The sequence below is a fragment of the Phacochoerus africanus genome, chromosome 5 (genome assembly GCF_016906955.1).
Source record: "Phacochoerus africanus isolate WHEZ1 chromosome 5, ROS_Pafr_v1, whole genome shotgun sequence".
Classification (NCBI taxonomy): domain Eukaryota; kingdom Metazoa; phylum Chordata; class Mammalia; order Artiodactyla; family Suidae; genus Phacochoerus; species Phacochoerus africanus.
In genome coordinates, this window is record NC_062548.1 from 48,826,192 (window position 1) to 48,841,703 (window position 15,512).

Consider the following 15,512-nt stretch of genomic DNA (forward strand, 5'->3'; position numbering starts at 1 on the left):
GAATATATATATATACACACAAACACATATACCACATCTTCTTTATCTATTCATCTGTCGATGGACATTTAGGTTGCTTCCATGTCTTGGCTATCGTAAATAGTGCTGCTAAGGACATAGGTGTGCATATATCTTTTCACATTATCATTTTGTCTGGGTATACCATCATGAAAGCTTAGGGCCTTCAATACTTTACTCCTCTCAACCAACAGGGTGAGAGGCGCTGGTATAACCAACTGGACATTTTTTACAAGCCATCTTTGTGTGACCTGGCATCTCCCCGCCCCAAAAGGTTGCTGAAGTTTCCTCAGTGTGGATGGACCCTTGCGAACACCCAGCATAGCCCCCTGGTTTGCAGAGGATGCTGAGGCCAGGGAGGGAGAGGGGGCTTCAAGGTGAGCAGGAAGGATGCAGGTTTCCAGACAAGGTGAGCACTAAGGACACCTAGCAGCGACCCCACACTAGGGAGCTGGGGACAAAGCAAGGTCTTGTTGCTCCCAAAGTAGCTGATGAAAGAACGGGGCAGTTCCTCCTGTCACACCCCACCCTGACCCTGTGGCACTGTCAGAGAGGCACACACTGAGTCCAGCCACTTAATCCTGCTAACATAGAGTAAATGCTGTCTTTTATAGCAGGCCATGGGGCCCCTTCTATAAAGGCTCTGGTTGAACCCGGGAAGTGTTTGAAAAGATGTAGCAAATAGACTCATTCCTGTGGATGAAAAGCTGTCTTAGGGATGGCGTTTGGCAGCATGTTAATGAAAGTGACATTGCAGGCATCTGATAGGCCTTTGTCCGCTACACTTGTGCTTTTGGTTCTGAGATTTAAGAGACTAAAGGAAGGAAAAACAGTTTCTATAAAACGAGTACCTACGGCCATGGCTGCTGTCTAAATACCACCTGCAGCCTGCGGTGCACCCCCCCAACACCTGACTTGTGATCTCGCCTGGTCCTACCACAGTCTGCGTAGACAGGGGGAAACTAGGGCTGCAACCAGCTGGTGTTCCACCCTCACCATCCCATTTACTTTCCAGTTCCTGGGGCTGCTCAGAGTGGACAGACTCACCCAGGACATCCCTGGACGTCCCTTTGGCATTTGTCTTGGTCACCTCACTTTGCTTTTTCTAACCTATGAGGGCCATCCTGCAAAGTGGGGACAGTGGGGCATCCCGCTCTTAGAAAACCGGCCTTGCTCTGAAGCATCTTGGGAATTTCCCAGCCTGCATCAGTCCAGGGCTGGCTTAGTATGCCCGGCAAATCAACGCAAGAGAGGCCTGGCCCTCTAGCTCCCATCTCCCCACTCTGTCACGGCCCCTCCCCAGTAACACCTGTGGTGGCTCACTGCCACCTCGTCCGTGGGGGCTGCCTGCTGGAGGGTTTTCACGAGAAGTCTGGGATCATGTGCTAAAGGATCAGTGCCTGACGCTCAGTCACCCGCAGGCTTCTCTAACTATTTTTCTGTTCCTGATTCAATTCCTAGTCCTGCTTATGCCCCTCTGGGTCACTTGCTGTGCCACCATCTAAAGTGGTCAGCTCCCTCCTAGGAGTAAAGATACAGGGAGGGGGGAATCCTGTGAGCTGGCTGCTGCCCCAGGCCAAACACAACTATAATTCCCTGCAGAGGGTTCAGTAGGCAGTGGCCCGAGGGCATCAGGCCTCCCAGGAGCCCACTTGGCAGAAGAGGAATATTCCAGGCTCATTTCAGCAGCGTGAGGACAGAGCTCCCCAGAGAAATGCTAGAAGGAGAACTGGGTTCTTCCCCTGTCCGGCCAGGAGATTTATTCCCTGGGTGGCCATGGGGGAAATCCTCCCCGTGGAAGCTGCCAGGGAGGGAATGGCCAACAAGCTCCAACCTCAAGCTCACAGGAGACTTATTTTCTCCTCGAGGACAGTGATCAGAACATCGAGCTTCTCACCGGTCTTCTTCTCCTAACTTGTTACCTGTCCCAAGGCAGCAAGTCACTGAGCCTCTCTGAGCCTCTTCCTGCAGAAGGAAGATAAAAGGCTGGACTCGACTCTAGGGCACGACACTCAAGTCTGCCCTTCAGATCACCCCGGGAGCATCTCTGGCAACCAGACTGAGCTCCAGGCCAATCACAGTCAGCCCTTGGTGACACAGGGGATTTTCCCCAGAAAACCCTTGCCAACACCCCCCACCCCCTGTGTGTACAAAAATGCAGGGGTGCTCAAGTTCCTTATATAAAATGCTGTTGTTTGGTAGGCCCTCGGTTTCCACGAATTCCACATCCATGAGTATGGAGGGTTGGCTGACTACGTGAGAATCTAGGGGAGTGGCCCAGGGGCTCCCGAGCACCTGGAAAAGATGGGAATTCTGGAGTGGGTGACTCCTCCCTCCTCTCCAGCCTTGACCTCTGTAAAGGCCCAAGCCCCACCCCACCCCCCCAGCTCCTCCAAGCCCACCTTGTTCTTTGCCACAAATTCTTTTCCTGACTCAAGGCGGAGTGTGTTTAAGCCCCAAGCCCCTGCGAAAGGAAACTGTCAGCTCAGTTTCTCATCCTGCCTCGGTGGGTGTCTGGACAGTGGGCTTCTGCAGGGACAGGCCCTGTGGGCCCAGATTGCTGGGGGCTGACTTGGGGGCTGTGGGCTTTCAGGAGAGTGGGGGGCAGGGCCTGAGGACATCTGAAGGCCTCATGGGAGACGATGACAGCAGAACTCGGGAGGTAAGGGTTTTCCGAATGGAGCGTTCCTGCCTGTCAGAAACTCTCCTTCTCTGATGCTCTGATTTTCTGCTGCTCTGTGTGCTCTGTATTTGCACACAGAGATGAAAAAAGGGCCCCTCTACTTCTTGGCTGACTGAGAAGCAGGACGTCTGCCTGATCCAGGGACGCCCTCGGTGGGAATGGAGAACATCAACTTTCTTCTAGTTTTTTCAGTCCTGTCTCTGGCCTTGTTGCTTTTCTCCTTCTTTCTTTTCTTATCCTTTCTTTGGCCTTTTCATCTCCTCTCTCATCCTCCTCTTCACTCTTCACACCATAATGTTGACTTAATTTTTGAATAGTCTCTTCTGGTCAGGAGTTGCCTCGGTCCAGACAAAGCAGAAATAAACATGATGAGTTCTGTGCTGAGAGAGATGACAATAAAGATTGATGCCAGATACTGTTGTGATGATGAAACTGGGGGCAGAGGGTACCAGGAAGGGACAGACCGGTGCACAGGAGGGTGTCATTCACTCTCACCGGCACGTGTAGCGCAGATGAGACAGAGACGTGATAGGCCAGCAGCTTCTGCGAGTGTGGTCCCTGGACCAGCAGCGTCAGCATCCCCTGAGAACTTGTTAGAAAGGCAGATTCTCGAATCCACCCCGACCTCCTGAATCAGAAACTCCTGGGGGCAAGGCCTGGGAGTCTGTTTCAACAAGCTCTAGGGGATTCTGATGCATCTTGGAATTTGAAAACCATCACTTCCAGTGCATGGAAAGCTTGATTGCTTTCAGTAAGTGAATCTGATGATTTGGAGATGGCCCTGGGGGAACAATGTCTGAGGCAGGATCAGTAGGAGGCAGGGGGAGGCCCAGGAGGAGGGAGAGGTGGTGGGGGCTTCACAGCAGGGGACACTGCAGGGTTCTAGTAAGGATGTGCCTGGGTTACAGGGCAGCCTGAGTGGTTAGAGGGAGGGAGAATCCCAGAGTTAGGAGACTGGGAGAGTTAATTCAAAGGAGAATTCTTGTTCCCAAGTATGATTTTTGTACTATCTAAACAAAATAAATAATTACGCTCTCTTTTCTATAACAAAGGCTAAGTGAAGTACCCACTTGGTTCTTAAGTGATTTCTGATAAATTGAGAAAATTCTCACTCCCCCAAATTATGGAACTTTTGGGACTTCCTGCTGTGGCACAGTGGGTTAAAGATCCGGCGTTGTCTCTGCAGTGGCTTGGGTTGCTGCTGAGGCACGGGTTTGGTCCCCAGCCCGGTGTAGTGGGTTGAGGATCTGACATTGCCGCAACTGTGGTGTGCTGCAGCTCTGATTCGATCCCTGGCCTCGGAACTTCCATAACCCCCCAGAACTGTGGAACTTTCAAATATACCACAAACTCCAGAGAGTAATAGTAAAAATATGCTTAATAGTGACAACATTTAACACACAGTAAATGATAACATTTTATAATATTGGCTTCAGATCTTTTTGAAAAAGATGCAATTCCCCCTCCTCCTAGGCACCCCCATTGTTTTCTGGGGTTTATGTATTAGCATAAAAGGAGAGATTCTGCAGTCCTCTTTCTTCTCTCCCTGTTGCTGAGTCCCACCTTTGTTGCTATCCATGGACGTGGTTCATTCCCATTGCCAGGGTGGGTACCTGGTCATATGGACCCTTCTCCCATCCTGATGGGCATGTGATTGGAGCCCCTGTTCAGTGTTTCCATGTGGGAGAGTTAACACTGGAAGTGGGAAATTACCCTCAAATATATTAAAAAGAGGTTTGTGGAGTTCCTATTGTGGCTCAGCAGTAACAAACCCGACTGGTAACCGTGAGGATTCGGGTTCAATCCCTGGCCGCGCTCAGTGCATTAAGGATCTGGCGTTGTCATGAGCTGTGGTGTAGGTCACAGACATGGCTCAGATCTGGCATGGCTGTGGCTGTGGTGTAGGCCGGCAGCTGTAGTTCCAATACAACCCCTAGCCCGAGAACTTCTGTATGCCGCAGGGTGCGGCCCTAGAAAGCAAAAATAAGTAAATAAATAAAAAGAGGATTGTGGGTTTTTCTGTTTTCAATTTACATATAAAGGTCTGATGCACAGTTGTGGCTGCATTATCAGTTTCCCAAGAAAGAATTCCTTTGTCCGTAAACCCATTCTTCCTTCAATCATTTAGGCAACTGTTACTGAGCAACTACCCTGGGTCAGATGCTTGCTGGTGCTGGGAAGCAGGGCATCCGAATCCTAGAGGTCTGTAGAGCCTATAGAATCTGAATCCCTGGAGGTCCTGTCTTTGTGTCAGTGGCAGAACATCCATCCAGTTGCCTAGGCCACTCCATCCTGGAAAATGAAATGAATGAGCCCATCACATTCTGTCCCCCTGTTTATGGTTTTCCTAAAATCCAAGCTGGTCACAGAAACAGACCCTACTCCACTCCAAGTGTCCCAAGTGTCAGAACCAACCACCTCCCTGGATTTGGAGGGTCCATACTCCCCAGGGTGCTGGACTCTTCCTGCCAGGTGCTCCAAAGCGATGTTGATTCTGTCTGGTTGGAGGCTCATATTCAGTAAAGAGGTTTTTTCATGCATTCCTTTTTTTTTTCTTTTTTCCTTTTTAGGATCTCATCTGCAACATATGGAGGTTCCCAGGCTAGGGGTAGAATTGAAGCTGCAGCTGCCAGCCTACACCACAGCCACAGCCATGCCAGATCCGAGCTTCATCTTCGACCTGTCCTACAGCTCACAGCAACTCTGGATTCTTAACCCACTGAGCAAGTCCAGGAATTGAACCTGGTCCTTATGGATGCTTGTTGGGTTCATTACCACTGAGCCACGATGGGTACTGCTCATGCATTACTTTTGAGAGTCTGCTATTGCTGGACCCTATGAGGGGAGCAAGATAGAGTTGTATCCATGACTCAGACTGACTTGGTGCTGCCCAGGGAAAATCCCTGGGGAAAACCTTACTGCAGGGAGGGGCTGTGGGAGCACTGAGGAGGCCCTGACCTAGTCCTGGGGGGACAGGAGAAGCCCCGCAGGCTGGGATGGGATGAAGGAAAGGGGAGATAGGCTGTGGCATTGAATTGCACACATCGGCTTGACTGAGCTGTAAGGGATCCCCAGATGGCAGACAAAACATCTCTGGGGGTGTCTGTCAGGGTGTTTCCGGAAGAAACCTAGCATTTGAGTCAGTAGATGAAGAAAAGCAGAGGCCCTCCCCAGTGTGAGTGGGCAGTGCCCCCGCCCCAGGGCATCCCTGAAAACAGAGCCAGAGGAAGGGTGGATTTACTCTCTCTCCACTTGAGCTGAGGCACCGGGCTTCCTCCCTCAGACATCACTCTTGGCTCTGGGCCTTTCAAACTCAGATCAGGACTGACGCTACCCTCAGCCCCCAATTCCTATACCTCTGGACTTGAGCTGAATTATGCCACCCACTCTCCTGCCGCTTCAGCTTGTGGACCATAGATCCTGGGACTTTTCCACCTCTGTAACCACGTGAGCCAATTCCTGTACTGAATCTCCTCTTAGACTTAGCGCTTTTGTCCTCTTGGTTCTGTTTCTTGAGAGACCTCTGACCAAGGGGGAGAGAGTGACTCCCAGCGGGAGCAAGGGCCAGAGCCTGGCCTCTGCAGGGTCTAAAGGAACCCAGGGTGGGGGCCGAAGGAGTCAGGGGGCAGGGCAATGTCAGAGGAGAAGGCCTCTTCCCAGCGGGGGGCAGAAGTGGCCCCGGAAAGGGAGATAGACAAAGACAGACCATGCCCTGTGCTTGGAGTTCTTGCTGGGGTGGGGTGATGGCCAGGGCACTCCTGCTAGCCTTCCTCTTGTACCTTTCAAATCTCTCCAGCCATTGATGGGGTGGGGGAACTGGGGGCGGGGGTGGGGGAGGGTACACATTCACCTGCCAGTGGAGAGATGCTGTGCTCAGCAAATGTGCACAGCAGGGACCTCACCCCCCGTGTTTATTTATTTATAAGGCTGTTTCAGACGCTGGCCCATTTGGTGACCAGACACCAGGCCCATCCTTCTGCGTAGCTGACAGCCAGCCGATTGGCAGATGCTGCGGTCGAGGCTCAGGGCTGCAGACAATGGAGGCTTTAATCCCATGAGCAGATTCCAAGCCAAGTCTGGATTTAAAAGATGACTCTTTACCCAACTCACACTCTTACCCAACAAATGAGTGGGACTGCGTGCCATCCGGAGGCCTCCAGTATGTCTGTCCTTTTCAGATTTGATGGAGTTGGTGGAGGCCATGGGCTCAGGTTGTACAGTTTATTTGTTTGTTTGTTTCTTTCTTTCTTTCTTTCTTTCTTTTCTATTATTTAGGGCCACACCTGTGGCATAGGGAAGTTCCCAGGGCTAGGAGTCAAATTGGAGCTGCAGCTGCAGGACTGCAAGGTTCTGTACTATTTATTGTTCTGTTTAGAAGTCTGGGAGGACAGAAGGAAGTTGCAGAAATACCTGCATTGGTTCTGACAGTGGATCTGTCAGAGTTGGTCTGACAGCTGCTGACATCTGTCCTGGCCAAGATCCTCTCCCTCCCCCACCTGTAAGACCAGAATTCCCTCCTTACCTGCTTCTCCCTGGTGCTGCCCCAGATGGGCAAAGTGGCAGCTGACAGAGGAGGGGAGAAGCTTGGTCCACTGGCCGGGAGCCTCTTCAGGCTTCATAGCATCAATATCCAGGCTTTATGTCTTCCCTTTCTTTGGAAAGTTTCCATTTCACGGGCTGGAGGCCAAGGGTGGCCTTAGATGATGGTGTGACCCCAAGGTCAGAGTCTGAGGGAGTGCAGGACCCCAAATCCAATACAGAGAGGGGACTTGGTGCTAGATGTGAACGCTGGGAGGGCCTCCAGGACCCGGCGAGGGGCAAGGATGGGGCAGGGTATCAGGACCGCAGGGGGACTGGTTGGTCTCCCCACCGACCCCTGCTTGCCCTTGATTCACGGGGAGCACATGGGGACCCAGGCCCCAAGATAAACTAGACAAATGGTGGCATGAAGGGAAGGTTCGAGGGGCTGAGGATGGCAACCATGGTCCACACTAGCGTGCTCTGAACTTCCTGATAAGGAAAGGGAACCAGAGGAGTCCCCATTGTGGAAACGAATCCAACTAGGAACCATGAGGTTGTGGGTTCCATCCGTGGCCTCACTCAGTGGGTTAAGGATTTGGCATTGCAGTGGCTGTGGCTGGCAGCTGTAGCTCTGATTAGACCCCTAGCCTGGGAACCTTCATATACCTCAGGCGTGGCCCTAAAAAGCAAAAAAAAAAAAAAAAAAAAAAGGAATGAGAGAGGAAAACAGAATGGTATGTGGCCCTTATTGTCTCATAAAAGAAAACAACACACCAATTCTTCAGGGAACTTTTTTGCCCTGGCAACAAATTCTTGGAAGAACTGATGTGACAGAACACCCCCAGGGGAACATCCTTATGTTGGGAAGGAGGTCACCTAGTCTGAGGGCCTTTGGAAATTCCAGTCGTGTGCAGATGGGGAGGGGAGGCCAGGCCCCCACGGGGGTCCTCGGGTTCAGGGAGGGAGGTGCCATGGGGGTGATTGGGGGTGTCCCTCGGAGTGAGGGAAGGAGCTGGGAGCACCCCTCCCCCAGGGCCTGGAGGCAGAGGCCAGGGGCTACAACAAAGCCCATGTACCTCTGTTATATCCTGCCTCAAGGAGGGGGCCATGACTGACCTTAGGGACAGCCCTGAAGGGGGATCCAGGAAGGAGGGAGCTGGCTCCCTGGCCTGGGCTGGTGGGAGCAGGCCATGCGCCAAGGTTGGCAAAAGTGGCCAGCCATTCCCCAAAGCCAGGAAAGCAGCCCAGGGCCCCTGGGAGGAAGAAAAGAGCCCCAGATGCTCATGAGGTGTCAGGGCTAAAGCTCTCAGGCCTCTGTGGACTCTGAGTCCCAGGGCAGGTCAAGGCTAAGGTGATGGATGAAGGAAAGAAGAAGGAGGGAGGGGGGGAGGGGAGGGAAAGGTGGAAAGAAACGGGAAGCTGGGAAGATGGAGAGCGGGACAGAGGGCACAGGAAACCAGTCAGGGTGGGCGTCAAGGCCAAGGCCAGGGGGCTGTGACAGGCCTCTGTGGCTTCTGCCCACTGGCTTCCTGTGATCGCAGAGGGGCCTCAGGGAATAAAGGCTAATGACCAAGGGGTGGGGGGCTGTAGAAAGTTGTCCGTGTGGGAGGCCTCCGGAGCCGGCTTCCAGGCAGGTTCCAGGTTCAGACCCACTGTGGGCCAAGCATAGGTGGCCAGGCAGTGGTTGAGGTTTGGCATAGAGGGATCTGGGGGGGGGGGGTCTGGGGAGGGCTTTCCTGGACCAGAGACCTGGGCAGAAGGAGACTTGAAGAGGCTGTGGGTGATTCGGGGCCATGTTCCCTTCACCCCTAAACAGTCCCTCCCCCCACATATAATAGAGTAGCAGCCATTCGCAGGGAAGAGGGAAGAGAAATATCAGCAGACCCAGGGGTTAAATAAGCACCGGGAGACAGGCTGTGAGGATTTATGTCTGAAGAATGAGAGAGGAGGAGGTCACAGCCCAGGCCTTGCCCGGGGCCTGTGGTGAGGCACCCACCCAGCTGGGAAGTTTGAGTTCAGACAGAGATGGGAGACGGCAGCCAGCTTCTCTGCAGCCCAGCTTTGCTACCCACTGGTGCAGCCAAGCTCCCCGAGGGCTCCCCCAGGAGGGGCCGGCTCTGGGGCTCTTGGTCCCCAGGGAGACTCCTCCTGCCTGGGCATCGGGTGGGTGTGGAGAGAGCATGGTCTGCACAGCCTGTGCTGAGCCCACCTTCTGCCCCAGCTCCTGTTTACGGAGCCCCCTGCCCCCGGGGCAGTGCTGCCGAGCTCCACTCAAGATGCCCCCACACCACCGTGATGGTACAACCCAGCTGCCCAGGACTCAGCATGGCCGAGGACACCTCCCCCTTCCCCACCAAGAAGAAGCAAAGATGCTTCGGGGGGCAGAAAAGCATCTCAAGAGATGCTCAATTTGTCTCCTTCAAGATTTGAGGAAGGAGTCAAAAACCATACAACCCATTTACCAAACTGGTCCTTGTCGACAGGAAAAGACGAGATACCCTGATGACATGTTGAGTGAGCTGTGAGGTCTCTTATCTGGGTCCTTCCTGTTCTCCTGGAACCCACCCCTCCCTTCTGTACCGAATTTAGAGTGAACTATAATTTGGAAGTAGATTTATATGTTTAAATAAATGAGGAATTCCTTTTGTGGCTCAGCGGTAACAAACCCAACTAGTAGCCATGAGGATGCGAGTTTAATCCCTGGCCTCGCTCAGTGGGTTAAGGATCTGGAGTTTCCATAAACTGTGGTGTAGGTGGCAGATGTGGCTCAGATCCTGTGTTGCTGTGGCTGTGGTGTAGGCCAGCAGCTGCAGCTCCGATTTAACCCCCAGCCTGGGAACTTCTGGGTGCAGCCCTAAAAATACAAAAAAAAAAAAAAAAAAGCTTAAATATATGAACCCCTGTTTGTTACTTTAGCGTGAGTGAAAAATCAATTTTTCTACATGTAAAATTTTTATAGAAAATGAGATGTTCTCATCAGAAAAAAAAAAAAAAAAAGATATGGTTCTACTAGAAACCACATTTTAGAGAAACTTCCGGATTTTGCCCAGACAAAAGGCCCCAGGTTTGGGCTTTGCCGTTGGTGTCAGCAGCTGAGCCTTGTCCTTGAAGCAGTCATGACTCAGCCAGTTCAAAAGAAACTTGAGTGTGAATTCTGCCCTCCGAAGATTCAGGGCTCAACCTTGGCACACACCCTGTGTCCACTGCGTCACCTCCGTCACATCTGCTCAGGGATGTCGCAATCCTCCCTGACTCACGGGGGAAGCACAGGCTGCAAATGGCCAAGGAGCTCCCACCCACAGGGTGGGCTGCCGGTCACCTGCCGGGTGAGTCAGTGTCCAACAGATGCCTCCATGGAGGAGCAGAGAAAATAAGAGAGTGGCTGGGCCCTGAGCAAACACGATGGCATGTTTGTTTTGTGATTTTGATGGAATGCTGCAGGGTCAAGAGTGACTTGTCATATTCTTCAACCAAGTTGGTCAGAATGGAAACAGTTTTTTCTTGGGGCTGGAAGAGGCAGGAGGGGCTGCGTACCCTTGAGCCCTGGGCCGCTGGGGCCTCTTGTGCCCCTCACATGGGTGCTGGGGGGCAGTGGGCTTGGTTCTGCTGCCACCCTGCAGTTCCTCCTGCCACATTCACAGGTCCCTTGTGACTGCAAAAAGGGAAGTCTGAGCCAGGAAACAAACCCAGTGCTTCGTGCCCACTGTCAGGGCTTCCTATGACCCTGCTCTGCTGACCGCCCTGCCACCTGCTTTGGAAACAGCACATGGGGTCAGTGAGCAGGGCCTCCCCCATCCCAGGCCCGTTCCAGAGCGCAACTGAGAGCAGCAGGGCTCTGAGCTTTTTGCGTCTGGAAGATCAAGGGGATCCCCTTTCTAGAGAGCTTGCTCTATGTGTCGTCATGGCCAAAGTTAGGGGAGGACATTTGACACCGCTTTGCTTGCATTCTCCCTCCCTTCCTCCCTTCCTTCCTTGTCTTTTTAGGGCCACACCCGCAGCATATGGAAGTTCCCAGGCTAGGGGTTGAATCTGAGCTACAGCTGCCAGCCACAGCCAAGCCACAGCAACGCCAGATCCGAGCCACACCTGCGACCTACACCACAGCTCACGGCAATGCCAGATTGTTAACCCACTGAGCAAGGCCAGGGATTGAACCCACATCCTCATGGATTCTAGTCAAGTTTGTTATAGCCGAACCACGATGGGCACTCCCATAACTTAGCTTTCTAATATGCACACAGAGGAGGGTGTCAGTGTGATAGCCTGTGGGATTCATGTGACAGCCTTGTCCTCCAGAGTCATCTTCTGAGAACGAGAGGGTCCTTGGTCTTTGGGGGCCCTAGGGAGCCAGGTGCCATCACTCAGAGCATTGGTTTTAGGTCAGCTCCCTCGGGCCTCTCTGGGTCCGAAGCTGCTCTGGGGAGTCATTGGTCTGAAGGGAGAACTCAGGAAGGGCAAGGCTGGTCCTCTTGGGCACTTCTGGAAGAGGCACCAGGGCTCCAGGGTGGGTGATTATCATCAAGGCTGGGGTTCAAGCAAGGCCCATCAGAAGGAAGCTTTGCCCTGAGCTTTGAAAGCTGATTCCAAAAGCGCCCTGATTTGAATTCCTTTTCTTCTGTCTTTCTCTCAAATTCTGGGTTTCTCCACCTGGTTCTTTCGCACCCCAGGGCCCCAGCGCATGGTTCTCTGATACCTAAAGCCTCCTGCTCCCTGGCCTGCCAGGCCTGCCCTCCCATCACCAACTCCACTTCTCACTCTGCAGTCACATCTTGGATCTCCTCGCCCGGAGAATCTGCTTTCCCAGAGCCCGAAGTGCTTAGCTCTTAGGTCATGACCTTTGACCATTTCCCCCCAAATGCACACAAATAAAAACATAAATACAAAGTTTTAGGAAGTTCAAGGCACCTTGAATCTAGGTTAGGCACCCCTGGATGCTTTAACCCCTGGCCCATATGCATAACTCCCCACTTCCACACTGAACTTTCCAGTAGCCAGTGTGTAAGGAGCCCTCCTTAAGAAGGGTCTTTCTTGAGCCTAACCTACTTTTTTGAGAATCTAATGAAAACTGTGGATTTTTCCTTATCTAATGCACTTATCCTAATACATCAAAAGTTTAGCCTTCATTTTCAGAAGTTTCACACTCTTCCTTAGCTTATTCATAGCATTCTGCTCTGCTCTCTTATGACATTCCATTAATTCTGGGTCTAAGCACCTTCCCCATGCTCCAGTCAGGCTGGTTCCTCTTCCACGGGGTCTCCCCAAACCCCTGCTGGAAATCCTCCCCCTTTCCTGGGTGTCCACACCCATTTTGCGGCTCTTTACCCTGTGACACCCCAGAGGTCAAGGTTATGGTTTCCCAGGACCTCTTGCCCTGGCATCTGGATATATAGTCAACATTTCATTTCTGATTTCATTCCATTTTGAATGGGGCTCCTAGATTGAAGGTTGAGGCTCTCTTCCTCAAGACCCTAGACACTTGGGTCTCTCTCACCCAAATTAAAGCAGGTTGAGCAGAATGCAACTTGGTTGGATTTATGTTTGCTTATTGGGTCGGAAACAGAATAGAACTAGAAGAGCAACTTAAAAAACTTAGTGTGAGGAGACGCCAGAAAGAGGGAAAGATGTTAATCTATGAAGGCATCTTATGGAATATCAAGGACAACAAGAAGGCCATCCATAGCACATACGGGGATTTGCTTACCAAAATTGAAAATTCTGAAATTAAAGGGGTCTGCAAAAGCGGAAAGAGACAGCCCCTTCTATTGGCTTTAACATGATTGTGTAATGGGGAAGGGAAACATATGGCTGTCATTATCCTGAGAGGTTATGTAAGTCAGACACAGAGAGGTTCAAGAAGGGTTTAGAGATTGCCGAAAGAAATTCGAGAAGACCTAAATGAATGGAAAGACATTCTGTATTTATGGGTAGAAAGACTTAATATTGTCAAGATGTCAATACTACTCAAAGCAATGTACAGATCCAGGGCAATCCTCATCAACGTTTCAACAGCCTTTTTCACAGAAATGAAAAAGCCTATTCTCAAATTAATGTGGAATCTCAAGGGGCCTGAACATCCCAGAAAGTCCTGAAAAAGAAAAACATAGAGAATTTATGCTTTCTCATTTCCACACTTATTACAAAACTGCAGGAATCCAAACAGTGTGGTATGGTATAAGAAAAGACATAGAGGTCAATGGAATAGAATCAAGAATCCAGAAATAGGGAGTTCCCATCGCAGCGCAGCAGAAACAAATCTGAGTAGCATCCATGAGGATGCAGGTTTGATCCCTGGCCTAGCTCAGGAGGTTAAGGATCTGACATTGGTAAGAGCTGTGGTGTAGGTTGCAGATGTGGCTCAGATCCTGTGTTGCTGTAGCTGTAATGTAGGCTGGCAGCTACAGCTCTGATTCAACCCCTAGCCTGGGAATCTCCATATGCTGTGGGTGCAGCCCTAAAAAGCAAAAAAAAGAGAGAGAGAGAGAGAAGGAAGAAAGAAAGAAAGAAAGAAAGAAAGAAAGAAAGAAAGAAAGAAAGAAAGAAAGAAAGAAAGAAAGAAAGAAAGAAAGAAAGAAAAAGCAAGCAAGAAAGCAAGCCCATACATCCATACATCTTTGGTCAGTTGAATTTTTTTTTTGTCTTTTTTGTTGTTGTTGTTGTTGTTGTTGCTATTTCTCGGGCCGCTCCCGCGGCATATGGAGGTTCCCAGGCTAGGGGTTGAATTGGAGCTGTAGCCACCGGCCTACGCCAGAGCCACAGCAGCGCTGGATCCGAGCCGTGTCTGCGACCTACACCACAGCTCACGGCAACGCCGCCGGATCGTTAACCCACTGAGCAAGGGCAGGGACCAAACCCGCAACCTCATGGTTCCTAGTCGGATTCGTTAACCACTGCCCCACGACGGGAACTCCTGGTCAGTTGAATTTTTGGCAAGAGTGGCAAGTCCACTCAGTGAGAAAGAGTCTCATCAACGAATGGCCCTGGGACAACTGGGCTTCCACATGCAAAAGGAGGAAGTTGAACCTTTACCTCATACAATATGCAAAAATTAAGGCAGAATGAATCAATGACCTTAATATAAAAGCTAAAGCCATAAAACTCTAAAAGAGAACAAGAGTAAATCTTCCCGATGCCATATTTGGCAATGGGTTCTTAGATTTAACACCAAATGCAGAAGCAACAAAAGAACAAAACAGTTCAATCAGACTTCTTTAACATTAAAAACTTTTGTGCATCAAAAGACATTATCAAGGAAGTCAAAAGAATTTATAGAATGGGAGAAAATATTTGAAAATCATATGTCTGCTAAAGACTTGATATCCAGAATACATAAACTACTCCTACAGCTCCACAACAAACACCTGAATTAAAAATATGCAAAGGGCTTGAATAGACATTTCTCCGAGGAAGATATACAATTGACCCATAAGCACATGAAAAGATGCTCAACATCATTCATTATTAGGCAAATGCAAATCAAAAGCACAATGACATACTACTTCATACCAACAGAGATGGCAATAACCATAAAAATAATAATAATAAAAGGAGACAATGTGGTGAAATGAAACTTCTTATGCGTTGCCGATGGGATTCTAAAATGATGCAGCTGCTCCGGAAAACAGTTTGATAGTTCCTCAGAAATCTAAAGATAGAGTTACCTATGACTCAGCAATTCCACTCTAACCCAAAGAATTGAAAACAGGGGCTTACCCAGATACCTGCATGCCAGTGTTCATTGCAGTGTGTTCACAAGAGCTAAAAGGTGGAAACAAGCCAAGTGTTCACCAACAAGAGACTAATATGTGGTGGATACTTAACGATGAAATACAATTCAGCCTTAAAAAAGGATGGCTTGCTGATCCGTATTGAAACCTGAATGACCCTTAAAAACTGGGCTCATTAAAGTGAGCCAGACACCAAAGGATGGATATTATAGGATGCCACATAGACGAGGTACCTGGAATAGGAAAATTCATAGAGAGAGAAAGTAGAATAATGGTTCTCAGGGGTTGGAGGAAGGGAAACTGGGAGGTATGGATTAAGGGCACAGAGTTTCTGTTTGAATTGATGAAAAAGTTTGGGAAATAGTAGTGATGGCTGCATAACACTGAATGCTAGTGAGTGGTACACTGGTTTAAAAAGCCAGGTCACAGATGTGGCTCGGATCCCACATTGCTGTGGCTGTGGCTGGCAGCTGTAGCTTCAATTCAACCCCTAGCCTGGGAACTTCCATATGCTGCAGTGTGGCCCTTAAAAAAAAAAAAAAAAAAAAAAAAGCAAGATATTTTCA